General features: G+C 36.4%; 1 long non-coding RNA gene across 1 annotated transcript; it reads left to right on the top strand.

Moving 5' to 3' along the window:
- The first annotated feature begins 887 nt into the window (after positions 1–887).
- Positions 888–11,474, top strand: LOC311087360. Its single transcript, XR_014607228.1, has 3 exons — positions 888–1,096; positions 9,127–9,253; positions 9,584–11,474. It is a non-coding gene; the product is annotated as an uncharacterized lncRNA (long non-coding RNA).
- Positions 11,475–16,115: the final 4,641 nt, after the last annotated feature.

The raw sequence follows: 16,115 nt of genomic DNA, 5'->3' as shown, positions 1-16,115 counted from the left end.
TGGGTGTTTATTTTGTCCTGTATTTATAAAAAATATTTTATAAAATATTTTTTTCATGCAGTGGTTTTAAGGCCCTGACACAGGCGACGTGAGCCAACCCTAGAGTCGGCTTCAGTCATTGTTAGTTCTTTGACGTCGGTTTTGTGTTTCAGGGCCTTAAGAATTTATTTATATTTCTGTACAAAAAGCTTGTTTGCTGTAGCCTATAGTAATCCAGAGATAATTCAATCCTGAAGTCCTCCCTGGCCACCCCTCCCTCTGAGAACAGCCAGCACTGTGTTAGTGTCAGTCATTAACATATGAAAGGTCTTCACACCTAACAGTTGTCAGTCCCCTCACACCCAGCAGTGTTAATGTCCGTGAAATTTTACGGATTCCTGGATATGTCCGCATATGTGAGGTTTCCGGGTTTATCTGGAAATATACTGTTCCATGTTACTCTGATCCGCTTTTTCCCACATAGATCCAGCATACATCAAATTACACAGGAGTTTACCATGCCCGTATTTTGCCGGATTTGAGTCTTTTCATGCAGTGAAAGGTACAATTATCCACAGAGAAAAAGGCAAACTAGGAGATGACAAAAGCGTACAGGAAGGTGTTGTTGCACATGAAAAATAATAACCATAAAGACTGTGTGTTAGTGACTGATAGCGAATATGTGTATCTGGGCTTGGTAGAACACCTGGACAGGTGGAACAGAATAATTTCTATAACGCTAAAAGTAAACCGTTGTCGCAAGCTGAATTATGGAGAAGCATAAGTGAGAATAATAAGATTGTGAAACCGAGAGTATTGCATCAGTCAAGTCACACTGTTCAAAAAAACGCCTGCAGCCGTCGAAAATAAGGAAACTGACCAATGCATTCGGATAGGTGCGGTTACCAATAAAAGCGAGAGGAACTTGCAGGAACTGCATGACAAACTGAATCACCCTTCAACGACGTATGTTGCAGAATACTGTCAGCAGATGGGCCTGCACTGTTCAGTTTTACTTCAGCTTACAAAGACAGTTATATAAGTAATAGAAAGAGCATTATAGTATATCTTGCAAGACCAAGGACAACGAAGGATCCAGGAGAGATTCTGCTGGAGGGTAAGTATGAATTTGATCAATAGGCCTAGTTGTCAATAGCCGCTTTCCGACCAAGTAGTTACAGGAACTTAGTTCTAGGAACTGTCCACTTCTAAACAGTTCTAAGAACTACTCTCCCCCAAACTCGGTTTCGCTGTTTGCGTTCGCACTGGCCAAGTGGCCATAGGAACTGGTAGGAGGGGTAAGAGACTGACGCAAGCACGGCGACTTTTATTTTGACGGCGCGACGGACCTTTATTTTGGCGGCGCTGAGAACGCCAGAGCAAACAATGCTCGCATTCTCTGTGTTTATTAGTTAGTGATATGTCTAACAGTACTGTTTAATATCTTATTAGATAGAACTGTTATAGAAAGTAGACAGTATATGAAAAAAGGTTATTAGCTTATGCCGTGTGGTTGATGTCCAGTGTTGCTAGCTGGGCAGATAAACATAATCATGTTTGGCTTGGTCCCCTCAAAGTTGCGTTGGATTTTCTCTTCAGCATAAAGGTTTAGAGACCCATCTATCACTGTTTTCCATGTTTGTATAGTTAGTTTCTGGAGTAAATATATAGGCTATAATCTGTGTGTTTACATTACAGCTGTTTTAAAAATGGCGGGTGCTGGTGCTCCGCGTGCGTTCAGCCAATCAGCGTACACTAACGTCACGGGTAGTTCCTATAGTGCTGGTTTAGACCCTACTCTGAAGTAGGACCTAAATTAGTTCCTCCAAATGGAGTTCCTAGAACTAAAATCGTTCCTAGTTCCTGCGGTGCGAACACGCCGACATCCGGGTACTTTAGCCAATAGTTCTAGGAACTGTGAAAAGGTTCCTCCGGTCGGAAAGCGGCTATTGATTGTTATTGTTGCACGAAGGTGTAGGGACACACCTAGATTTACTGGTATAGGCTAAACAAGCTAGTGAGGATTTAATCCTATTCTGACCTGACAGCAAAAGACTACCTAGCTACTTCAATATTTTTATTTTTTTATTTCACACACGTCATATTAAAGACAAATACAAAATTGCAGTAGTTATAGTTATAGGATGATTATTGTGTGAAAAGGGGGAACCCCAAACAAGCTATTAAAAGCTTTTAATAGGGGGCCCAATACCAACATACAACAAATAAATAACATACAAAAAAAAATAGATAAAATAAATAGACTAAATCCATAGACACAAATAAATAATATAATAAATACAACAAGACACAACAAACAGACAATCCCAGCACAAGTATAATACTGAAGTATTCAAATGGTGTATGTTAATAGCATTTTTACCTTAAGATGTTTCTTAAAAGCGGAGATAGAATGCAAAAGTTTAAGATTTTCCTCAAGCTCGTTCCAAATCTGCGGACCTCTACAGACTACACTCAGGCTCGTACATTTCAATCGTCTTATTTTTCCAGTAATTAAATGTTTTTCCCTTGTATGATGTGTATGCTGGGGTCGACTGATTGGGACAAGTTCACACAATCGGTAATTTAGCTTATGGACAACCTGAAATATCGTACAGGCATTATGAAAAGCATTATATTCTTTAAGTCTTAATAAACCAAGGCGATAAAACAAAGGACGCGAAGGGGTATTTTGCTCAGACCACGTTAATACCCTAATAATTTTTTTCTGTAAAGACTGTATTTTTATCAAGTAACTAGTAAAAGTGTTACACCATATAACGTTACAATAATTTAAATGTGACTCAAACAAAGTTTTATATAAGATGACAAGTGCTGACTGTGGGAGAAAATGTCTTACTTTGAAAAATAGTCCAACATATTTTGATAATTTGTTTACTAACTGATCAATATGATATTTAAATTGTAGACATTCATCAATAAAGACTCCAAGAAATTTAGTGGTGTTTACTCTTTCAATAATTTGTTCATTAATTTTAAGACAAACATGCTTATTAGCCAATTGATTCTTTTTGGAATGAAACACAATGTAGTTTGTCTTGTTTATGTTAAGAGATAATTTATTACACCGAAACCAGATAGCAACATTTCTTAGCTCTCTATTTATTGTTTCTTCCATCACATCTGGACTCTTATGAGCCATAAATAGGTTTGTATCGTCAGCAAATAAGACCCTGTGTAAAGCCATTGTTGAATTTTCAAAATCATTTATATATATTAAAAAAAGAAGAGGGCCCAAAATGGATCCCTGAGGGACTCCACATTTAATGGGTTTACTTATTGAAATTTGGTCATTGATACTTACATAGTGCTTTCTATCAAGTAGGTAACTTGTAAACCAGCTAAGGCCTATTCCTCGAACTCCATAATGGTTTAATTTATTCAAGAGGATATTAAAATCAATAGTATCAAACGCCTTAGATAAATCTAAAAAAATACCAGTAGCGGTATCACCTTTATCGATGGCATCATTGATCTTTTCAATCAAATCGAGTACCGCCATACATGTGCTTCTTTTTTTTCTAAAACCATATTGAGAAGAAGAAATAATATTAAATTTATCAAGGTAGCCATATAGCCTATTGTACACTACTCTCTCTAAAACTTTTGAGATTGTGGGCAAGATTGATATCGGACGATAATTGCACATATCATTTTTATCTCCAGATTTAAACACTGGTATAATTCTGGCAATTTTTGTCCTTTTTGGTACAATTCCAGAGAACAGAGAGAGATTAATACAATAAGTCAATGGCTCCATGATATTATATGCTATAGCTTTCAGAACTTTACTACAAATTTCATCCTCACCAGCAGTGTACGTGCTACGTAAATTTGTAATTATTTTATAGACTTCATCGCAATTAGTTGGTTTCATAAAAAAAGAATTTACATAGGAGCCCCGCAAGTAGTGGTCAAAAGTGATACCCAGAGGTTGAACTATTTTGTTAGAAAGTTTTTCCCCAATAGAGTTAAAATAGTTATTAAAATTATTTGCTAAATCAATGTCATGCGTATATTTATTACCCAAATTTAAGTGTATGCCCACAGAATCTGGAAACACAGCGTTGTTTTTGCTCTTGTTAAGAACTTCATTTAGTACTTTCCAAGACTTCTTAGAGTCACCATGTGCCGCTTTTAGGAGGTATGTATAGTGGTTACTTTTACTTTTCCTTATTATGTTAGTAAGTTTATTCCTGTAAGTAGTATATGTGTCCTTGTTCGTAGCACTTGGACATTTTAAGAACCGTTTATAAAGCTTATTTTTATGGGTAATAGATTTTAAGATACCCTTTGTAAGCCAAGGGTTGAGACCAGTTGCGCGGTGTCTGGCGTTCTTTTCAGGAATAGTACAACCAATAGAGCTTGTAATCTCCTTTATTAAGTTATCATACGCAATATCAGCATTGTTGCTGTCATAGACTGCTTTCCATGTTTTAGCCTGTAAGTTTTCACTCAGTAGTTTCAGGGTTCTCTCATTTATTACTTTAATTTTTGTTTTTTTCCGTGGTAATTCGTTCTTATTTGCAAGATCTAGAAACAATACAATCGGAAAATGGTCAGTAATGTCAGATAACACAACTCCAGATTCTAGTCTAGTATTTCGAATGTTTGTGATGATATTGTCAATAACTGTCCTAGTAGAACGCGTTACTCTGGTAAATTGATTTATAGTACAAAAAAAAGAAAATGAGTGCAAAGTATTAACAAAGTTTCTTTTTACAACGTCATCTTTGGAGACATCAATATTGAAGTCCCCAAGTATGACACAATCTTTGTTTTTCTTGTTTATGGAAAATAAAATGTCCTCCAGTTTACCCTCGAAAACATCAAGGTCAGAGTCAGGAGGGCGATAAATCACTCCTACTATAATTTTTTTTGCATTAGGGAGGTTTATCTCAATAAAAAGTGAATCAGAATGATTGTCATCTAAGACAACATCATCACAAACATTAATATGATATCTAGAGTGAACATATAAACAAACACCACCACCAGTACGGCCAAGCCTATTCTTGGTAATGAGCTTATATCCATCTAGGTTGAGAATATCAGTAAAGGTCCTATCATTAAGCCAGGTTTCACTGCAACCAATAACATCAAAGCTACAGTCAGAGTTAGAAAGTAAAGTAACTAATTCTTCATGGTGTTTACCCAAGCTTCTAATGTTAAGGTGCAGAAATGAACAACTGTTTGTATTATTTAAGCTTTTTAATTGTTCAGGAGTGTAATATCTGCAATTTAAATTATTATCTATATCAGTACAATGTTTTACATCCTCTCCATCATAATTCAATTCATCAAAGGCCATAAAATAATAGTATCGTATTTGATTTGATTAGTTTGATAAGTTGATTAGGCAAGAAGTTTGCTGGGATCATATAAAAATAAAAATAACATATACACACAAAACCCATACATACATACACAGACATGTTTACACAGATAACGTTAATCTACTGCTATAATAAACTAAACTAGCTCCCTATTTAATTAGCTCTCTACCCACAGCATTACATTGAGAGCTTATAAGGAAAATAAATTAAAGCCAAATCTGAAGGATAACGTCAGGCGCTGTACTTCAAAAGAAAACAAAATAACTCTCCCCTTTGTGAGATGCATACAATAAAATACCAGAACACATGATAGGGGAAGAGTGAGTCACCTCTGAAAAACAATGTCTCAATAGTAAAGTCTTAGAGCGTCATTAATCAAAATCAAGTCCATGATCATCAATACTTTACTTAACAGTCTGATAAGCATACTACTGTTTTACGAACTAGGGTATACACACACACTCCCCGGGGCAGACAAATGCAATCGTGCACAGTGATTAGTGAAGTGAATAGCATGGTTTAACGAAAAGATGCTATATAATCTTTGGCTTCCGCGACTGATGCAAATCCTTTCCTGCCTCCCTCTTTCAGTTTAATGGTGAGCCTGGCAGGGAACAGCAGGGCTGGTTTAAGTTCTAGTTTATATAGCTCAGTCATTACCTCTCGGTATTGTTGTCGTTGTTCCAAAACCTCCGGAGCGTAATCCTCATATATGGAGATCAGGTTATCCCGGTACTTCAGCTTCCCTCTCATTGACCGTGCTTCGCGAATTATTTTATCCTTTACCTGGAAACTCTGAAGGCGGATGATCTAGGGGTTCTTCAGGAGATGAGATAAATGCCAGATCTCACCACAGAGTTTTCTTTAAGGTCCTGTCAGAACCAGTTTCCATTTCAGGTTCTTGATATTCATTTCATGATGATGTGATCAGCTCATAAACTTCATCTGTTTCCCAGGTGAAAAGGAAATGTATTTAAATTTTGCTTTTTTGGGCATACTTAATATATTTAAATTATACTGTACTAAGTGTGTATTAAATTTATTATTTTGAAACAACAGTATATTAAGTGTATTTCAAGATATGCTTAAGATCAATTTAAAGTTATTTGCAATATATTTTAATATATTAAATTGTGCTAAAATGGAACCACTTCAAGTACATTTAGTGCATTTAAGTGTATTTCTTTACAGTTCATTTAAAATATACTTTCATATTTCTCAAACTACAGCTATCATATATTTGAGGCTTAATTTTAATGTACTTCAAGAACATTTCAATAGCATTTCAGCTCATTAGAAATATATTAGCATTACAGTAATAGTTTTATTATGAAGCTGTTTTAATCAGTATTCAAAATGATATATTAAAAGTGCAAAAATAATTAAATATAAATGTAAGGACACACACTTTGAAATCAAGAAAACTTTAATATAGTATCTTGTTGTGTACATTGCAAATAAATACCTAGAGTACATTAAAAAAGTACAGCAGCAGATATAATCTCTTGAACAAAATACATTATAACAAAGATCAGTGAAATGCTATGGCACGAGCTATATTACCAGCCTGGTCTCATTGTTAATACGTAGGTATTAATACGTAATTTTCAAAGATAGAAAACGTACTTTTTGTACGTTTGGGTAGATGCTGAAACGTATGATATGGACGTATCTGCAACAATTAAACGTAACATTATTACGTTTTTACAGCTACAAAACGTAAAATATGTACGAATCTTTCATATCATAAGGATATCTGTATAATTTACCTTTTACCGTTTTATAGATAAATGGAAGATCCCTTAACCCTACTCCCAGACCTAAACATAGGCTACCCATTTTATACAGAATATAAAAAGGATAAAACGTACAGAGATGTGTAGGGAAATGGCAATTTTATTAACAATATAGCATTAAAAGATATTTTGAGCAGCTAGTCCTACTCCTACCCCTAAACATTTCTTAAAACTACATAGGCTACAATTATGAAGAAAAACAACATGCGTGTAATCAAAATAATTTATTTATTGCGAAAATGTCGAACCGGTACCAAAAGTCGTTCACATGACGATGTGTTGCAGTCGCAGTCCTCTCTTTCAGTATAATAGTTTTGAATGAGGTACAGAGCAGAATTTAAGTTATTAATCCATGAAAATGTTAATCCGGCTTCGCTCTGTGTGAAGGCGCGCACGCTTCTCCATTTCAAATAGTTTACCGACTGAAACACGGCATGTCGCAATCTGTGACGAACAGGCGAGAGCCAATGAGCGTTTGATATCACTGCCGTAAAACATGTCGTAACGCTTCGGGCGCAATTTTTTAATTTGAATTCATCACGAGCGCGGGATTTGACGTTTACGGTCGCTGCTGAGAAATGGAGATGAAGATCACTGGATAAAGGGCTGAATTTGGATCTCTTTCTTGCAAACGTGTGGATTCTAAAGATTTGGATTATATCAAGCTAATAAAATTGATGTCTTTTGTAAATTTATTTTGGGTTTTGGTGAAGTATGGTTCTATTGGAGAAAATGCATTTTGTGTCTCACGGTAAATAAACTAAATTTACATAATGGTTAAACGATTAAAGGAGGTATTTTAAAGGTTTTAAAGTGTAGTCTTGTTTAACACCATGTAACGTTAGGCTAATCCTCCGAAACGAGTTTGCAGAAGGCACGAACAGAGTGAAATGTTATTATTTCTTGAGTAAACTGCATTTAATAAATGCGACTGAAAACGTAACTGATACAACAATTGAATGCAATAGAGTCAATACATTAAAGCCACGATTTTAATATGCATAAATAGCAATACGTACAAATTTGTACATCAGTAGAGTTGTTCATACGTAAATAATTTACGTTTTTGTGCTGTAAATACGTCAGTATTATACGTATCTGTGTGTATAAAACGTAAGTAAATGTACGTATGAAAGAACTACACTTTACGTAAAAATACAAACGTATTCTCATGAGATCACGTTGATATTACATTTACATTTATTCATTTAGCAGACGCTTTTATCCAAAGCGACTTACAAATGAGAACAATAGAAGCAGTTAAATTAACAGTAGGACAACAATATGCAAGTGCTATGACCCTTCTCAGTTTAATCTAATGCAGAATTTTTTGTTGTTGTTGTTGTTGTTGTTATAGAACAGAATAGAATAGAGTAGTAGAGAAAGTGTTAGTATTACTGGATCAAGTGCTGTCGAAAAAGAAGCGTCTTCAGCGTCTGCCGCTGCCGCGGTGCACTAACCTACTTTATACACGCCTAATACCTCGTTATTGAATACAGCAGGCTCCGCGCCCTCCTATTTAGTCAAGCGAAACTAAACAGTCACGACGCACAAACAAAGTCAGACGAAGTCACAGACTGATGATCTCTCCTGTTGTTCGACTGCTGTTCGACTGCTTCTTTAAAAGTGTATATTATACACTTTTGTAGAACATTTTGTAGAACATTTCTGTTATACCTGTATTACTGAAAAATACACTATGAATATTACATCACTAAATAAATAATCCATCCATCTGAGTTTGATCATCATTCTGAATATGATCTGGATGAAGTCTGACATAAACATGATTATCTCAGACTGATTACTTCAGTCGTCGTAGTTGAGCCGAACCGTTTGTGAAAGTTAGACTGGTTTTTCACTCAAACCACCATTGTTAGTTAATTGTGTCTTTAAGGTAATTACAGTTGCACACATTGGATCAAATAGTTTGTCTGTAATCTCAGGCATTTCCTACATTAGATCCACAAGCTTTAAGATGTGTGTTTTTACAGTGTGTGCAGTGAATGAAGAGCTCTTTAAACACGGCAGTGGAAACTTGTGAAACATCTGTCAGTCTGTGTGTTGCTCCACAAACTTCTGCTTTGACCTGCAGACGAAACACACAATCCTGTCAGTAACGTAAGTTCTTCAAGATTTATTCCTAGTTTAATAAACCATTGTACACTTGCAGCTGTGCTGGACTGAATATTCAGAACAACAGCATTCTTGCTTCTGTGATATTGTTCAAATGGAGGATTTCCAAACTTTAATCTTACATTTCACGTATTTCAAGCTTTCTAACATTACACACATCTCCTCTAAAGAACATGTAAAGCAAACTGAGGAAACTTTATTTCAACAATCACACAGAAAACAAGTTATGTCATATATTTTCCCTAATGTTTTTAATAAAGTAGTAAATAGTAAATGAATGCATATTTTTTAACTAATGACTGGTTTGTTATTTAGTGTCGCCAGTCAAGATTTCATGAAACAATGGCAGAACAAAACGCCAGCAGCAACGGATCAAGTGGAGTAGATTATAATGACGATCATTATTATGATGAATGGAGGAGTCGTCGTCAGATGTGGGAATTTATCAGTAAACTTGTGTCTGCAAACCCATTAATTATCAAGATCATTTCAGCCATTGAGATTCCAATCATGATCTTAACTCTGTTTGCGTTGTGTGCTCTTATCAAATCTCATCGCTCCACTCCAGTGTTTGTTATTAATTTGATTCTTTCAGATCTCATTCAGATCATTTGTAGATTAACATTCACAATCAAATGGTCAGAGGATGTCTATATTGCATATTATTATAGTTTGATTGTGGGTCTGTTTTTTATGGCATGTGTTGCTTTTGAACGATATCTTATGGTTTCTCATCCGATCTGGTACAGATCTCATCATTCACTAAAAGTCTGCTGTGTTGTTTCTGTGATCATCTGGTTTTTTCCTCTGAGCTTTGCAGTCATACGCTTTACAGACATTAACTCTCTTTGGCTGTTTAGACGTCTGTCTGGAATGACTGCCTGTTTAATCCCCTACCTGATAGTCATTCTGTGTTTTGTTGGCACTTGTCGCGGTCTTTCACGCACAATATCACTTACTTCTCTACAGCGCAAGAAAATTTTGGGCAGTTTGTTCCTGGTGCTTCTGACTTACACTTTTCTCATTCTCCCCCACGTAATCGTGACTTTTATATATGCATTTGGTCACATCAGCGATACACTGTTTTATATAATTTTGTATTTTTCTGAATTTCTCCTGTATCTGAACCCACTGGCTGACTGTGTATTGTACATGTTCTTGAGGCCTGATGTTGGAGGGTTAATGAAGTCTGTTCTCTGCTGTTGTAGAACTGACACACATCAGAGTTCGACACACAGCCAGGACGAACACTCTCGAGACAGTAGTGCAGCGTTTGCCTGCTGTGTTTCAATGCAAAAGCCTGCGTCTCATTCACAGACCGCCTGCAGTTCAGTTTAAACATCTGCACTCAATAAATGAAGTCAATGTCATTCTTTTCACTGCACACACCCTTCCTTTCTGTGACATTTAGGCTTATTAGAGATAACTCTTGACTCATAAAACTCAAAACTCAATTGCTCTGTTTGCGCTCCATTAAACACATACAGTAAACAGAGTTTTATTAAAGATGTATTGATGTGCCGTTGATGCTTCTGCTGACGTTCTGTATCAGCAGGACTTTATCATACGATGGAGAGGAGGGTTGTATAAAGCACGGTTTATTCTCATTAATTCCCCCGATAGACTGACAGATCAACAACATCAAGTAGTTTAATGTCATAGTCTTGCTTGTGTTCCTAATGCATGTACATTATACTCTTTTACCAAATAACTACTATTCACGCTATTATTCACAGCACTTGAATATTGTTAGTTTAACTTCTATTGTTCTCCTCATTTGTAAATCGCTTTGGATTAAAGCGTCTGCTAAATGATTCAATGTAAATGTATTAAAAAGATGATTCACTCAAAAATGAAAATTGACATAATGTACATATGCCCTCATGTCGACCAAAAGCTGGATCACTTTCTTTCTTCTGTGGAACATAAAAGACAATATTTAGAGATTTCTTTGTCCATACATTAGAAGTCAGTGGACAGTTTCGGGTGAACTATCCCTAAAAAGACTTGATTTAAAGTGCACAGAATATATTAGAAGAGTACTAAGTTTCTATACAAATATTAACCAGAGCTTGCATGGAAATCAGAAGAGAGTTATTTGTAATATTGTTGTGTCTTTATAGAAGTGTTTCATATCGAGTCAGAGACTGTCCTGTATTCTCTCTCTTCTATCATTAATATAATTAAAGAGCTCTCAGTTCTCCTGTATGTGTTTCTGTCTGTGATTATTTGACCAATAACAGCTGAGTTGAACTGAGAAGGTCCACTTCCAGAAGAGAGAATCCACTTGCTCGTATGACTTTAATGCAAAGACTCCACATGGAAAGAGCTCTCGCTACGCTACAGTATAAGCCTTATTCTGCCTCTCCCACTGTTAATAAAATGTTAACAATTATCATACAGTTTTATAAATGTTTGGTATCCAACTGTCTCTCTCTGGTAACATTTTTCATATATGCTGGGTAAGATTAATGGTATAAGTTATCATCATCTCATACATCTATTTTGTAACTATTTTAAGTGTAACCATAACCATATTTTGTCATTAAACCTTTTCAATTACAACTAATGTGCTAACTAGTTTTGATTTGGTATTGACTTTGAAGTGCTACTCTAGTAATCATGGACAGATTTACGATTTCTTGAACTCGAGGAGTCCATAAATCTTGGCTGCCTTGGTAAATGCAATACAATATCGTCACTCTCTATAGCAACGCTCTCCCAGATATTAAGCTATTGTAACTGCGCTTATTTCCGTCGTTGGTGTAAGTGGCAGTGGGTGGAATAGACAAGAAATGTGCAGTTTTCAACCATCTTGCTAATAACGTTTATTTAGTCGTTCTGCAGTCTTGCAGCCTGAACCGCTGCTGGAAATCCACCCTTACACCTTATTCCGCATTTTCTCATCCGACTTCCGCTAAACTGACACGGCACATCCGGTAGCTAGTTCAGTAGTCAGAAAATTGTTTATAGCTAGCCAAAACTTTAGCGAAATGACAAATAATGTTGATACCGTAAATGTTTTAAATTGGGAGCACAGAGAAAACTTCGTCTGATGATCAGATGGTCTCATATTGTCCCATCCATCGTCATTGTTAACGTGGGTAGATGATATGAAGAAGTGGCCAGAGGTAACCTATGGGGACATATTTAACTACTTCGTCCTGTCAGAAAGAGTTGATGGAGCAGCAATGAAAAATTATAAAAGTACTGAGGCCTATCAATATTTACACAGTGGGAAAGTGGGTCGTGTACTCAGTGTACTACAGTACTACAGTGAGAGTGATTTCGTCTTTTTAAAGCAAATGTGACCCCAGCCAGTCGAGCAGTCCAAACCACTCTGCGTGGGGCTAGTTAGTCACCAGGGACCAGTGGAGACTACTGGATGCTCGTGCAGCGCTGGTTTGGGAAGGTCCTGTAGCCACGCAGACTCTATATTATGGAAGGTAAGACTATCACACACATTATTAGTATTTATTATTCATGATAATATCTTGCAACGTTCGTGTGGTTAACATAAGTATGTTATAAATGTATATAGTTAAGTATATTAACGTGTGTTTGTGACATATACACAGCTGATGACCATCGGCAGGCTTAGTATCTTGTCAAATCTCTTAATTGTACAGTGGAGTAAGGTAAGTGAATGGAGTCCAGGTAAGTACAGTGCATGTGCAATTATGCAATTTGATTTTCTGATCATATTTCACCAATTCCAAACCACATCAATCTTATTAACTACTATTAATTGTGTATTTTAGGTGTGTATTAAGCAGGTTTTCTTTATGCACATCTGAATATAAGGCGTTTTTCACTTCCAGCCTTCATGAACAATTATATATCATTTATAAATAATTAAAAACAAAATTAATGCTAATTAGTAAGATTGATGTGGTTTGGAATTGGTAAAATATGATAGGAAAATAATATGCACGCACTGAATATGCAAAAGGTAAGGTAAAGGTAAATGTGGTAGGCATACTGTTGTAGGATGGTCAGTGCGTTGGCTAAACAAGCAGCAAAAAGCTGGAAAAACTACAAAAATGTCCATGGAAAAATTCACGTTTATTCAGGATGTCACAAATTCCAAAAAAGGTGCAACACAGTCCAAAGCAAAATGTCCATTTGCAAGTCCAAGTTTAACTCAGAAATTCTGCAGGAAAACAAACTAACAAAAGGAATTTGTTCAAAGTACAACTCAAAACAAAACAACAAACAAACAAAACAAACTCAAGGGAAAAATAAGTTACACAGTTGGCTGCTGATCCAACCAAACACCCCTTTGTTTTCTTTGCAAACATTTCATCTGTTCTTTTATAGTTTTGATCTCCTCCTTCATTTTCAAACTGACCAATCATAACTCATCATCAGTTATTAACTATACGTTTCATAGTTCACAAAGTATTGGCAACCTTACCAACTATACATTGATAATGTCTCTCTTTTTCCAGTTACATTACCACTTAGAAAACAATACAAACACATAAACATTCATGAGCTTTGGGTCTAAATACTCTTAATAGACCAACTCCTCCCCTTCAGGATTACATATAATCGTTTCCTGTTCACCAGGGACGGACTGGGGCTAAAAAACAGCCCTGGACTTTCTCCCAAATAGGCCCATCATCCGGCCATTCGCCTCTAGCCGTGTGCGACAGACACTAGCCAGGATGTCCTGATACTATGCCACAATACTGTATCCTATCAGACAAGGTATTCACAGCAAGTAACATCTCAAAACCAATGATGATAATTGGGGTTGTGTTTATTAATGAAGCCTCAGCCTTCAAATAAAAACAAAAAATGTACAATGCCATAAAATACAAATAATGAAATGTCACTGGCTACAGAAACCCCTTATACTATACCAGGGTCCAACCTTTTTGTGTGCGAGGGCTACCTCAAGGGATAAAATAATCTAGAAGGAATTTTTATTTGTTATACTCCAATATTTATTATACATATAACATGGTGACATGGTGAAGCTTTTTTACTTTTCACCATCATATGGGAAATAATAAAATATCTTGATATTCTGGTTCAGACTTACAAGCATTAAAAAAAAAAAACAATTCCTGAAAAAATGTGAAAATATTTATTGATTTTTTTTTTTTTTGTGTTGATTTTCTATAAACCTATTGTATATGTTATCAAAAACAGTAGCCCAAACATTTAGTATAAATATAAATGAAAAAAATAATAATAAAAATAAATAAATAAACTGCCATAACTTCTAAACAAAACATTACTGCATTAGGCATACATTTAATACATTTATACATGACTATATTAATATAACAGCATTTTAAATATGAATACAGGCACATTTCTGCCAAAAAAGTTTGTTTTACTAAAGTTAATTAAGTTTTGGTGTGAAATGTCTTCTAGCTGGTTTGTTCTCGGAACAATGTTTCGCCTGTTTTTTTTTTTGCGTCAATATGTTGAGAATATCAGCGCTGTTTCATCTGGCTTTTTACAAGCTTAAATCACATAGTCATTTGTGGGTTTATATTATAGAGAATTCTGCGCTGAATTTAAATGCTTCTCAGTGGATCGCGCAGCTCTGTGTAATAGCAATGTTCGCGTGATCAAGATCAGCCCGCACAGCTGCTTTGTCAAACAGCTGATCGCTGTTTTTTGGGCCGAGCTAATAATGCGTTGCTCAGATCAAACAAGTTTTGTTCCGCTTTTTGAGCGTTTGCCATTTGATGTTTCTCATACGCAACGCAAATGACAGCGTATAATCAAAGAGAGTTGGGTAATTTTGTAGAGGCAAAAGTTCAAATTGAAACATTTAGTTGAAAAGGTCGCAAAATTATACCATTTATTCGAAGTCTGGAACCCCGACGGCAAGTTGGGGCTATTTATAGAATGTGTTTAGCGGGCAACTCACAGGCACCACGTTGGAGACCACTGCTATTCAAATATAATGTAAGCAAATTTAAAAGTGCAGCCTTATAAAACTAACTTTCTGTCAGTGGCTATAGGCCGACTCTTCTTCCTCAGTTGTTGTTTTTTTTTACACGTAGCATATAAGTGATCATATTAGCGCCCCTGCTGTTGGCTGTTCATATTGCTTTATTATACTTTTTTTTTTTTTTTTTGGTGCCGACGGCCCTCGGTTGGACGGCCGTTCTGGACTTTTCCAGAACGCACAGATTGTCAGTCCGTCCCTGCTGTTCACAGCCCCTCCTACTAGGCATTTCCAGGAGCCGGTAAGACAAAGAGACATGTTTTGTGCGTTTTTTTGTTTGGGTGAGAAGCATGCACGGTCAGCGCTCGAGGGCTAGTTCTGAGGAACTAGATGTTGTTAGTGTCGAAGCAGGAGGTACTGAGGATTCGCCACCTCAGTCTCGTGCTTTTGCAGAGCTTGTTGAGGTTGTAACGAGAGCAGTTGAAAGATTACACACCGATTGGCCGGCAGATAAGCAGGACGTTCGTTAAAAAAGTAAACTTGACGAACGCTTCCTGCCCTCTCTTTCACAATCTCAAAACAGGGGCGAGGTGTCGAGATCGTGGGAGAAACCCTTCTCATATCATAGTGCACAAACATCTCACTATTCCTCTATTTCAAATTATAAAGACCATGTCACTGCTGCAGGCTTACCAGGCCGAACTATTAGGAGATCTTGATGAGGGCGGGGGTATTGGCCTGGACACGGTTTGCGAACTGCGTCGGGCCACAGATTTGTCTCTCAGGGCCGCCAAGGAGACGACTAAAACTATTGGCCGGTCTATGGCAGCCCTGGTGGCCACTGAGAGACATCTTTGGTTGAATTTGAGCAACACTAAGGAGAAAGATAAAAATATTTTGATGGATACTCCTATCTCTTCCTCTAGCCTCTTT

This window comes from Abramis brama (genome assembly GCF_963993115.1).
Source record: "Abramis brama genome assembly, chromosome: 7".
Classification (NCBI taxonomy): domain Eukaryota; kingdom Metazoa; phylum Chordata; class Actinopteri; order Cypriniformes; family Leuciscidae; genus Abramis; species Abramis brama.
The sequence above is the reverse complement of the archived record's forward strand: the minus strand, read 5'-3'. Positions and strand labels throughout refer to the sequence as shown.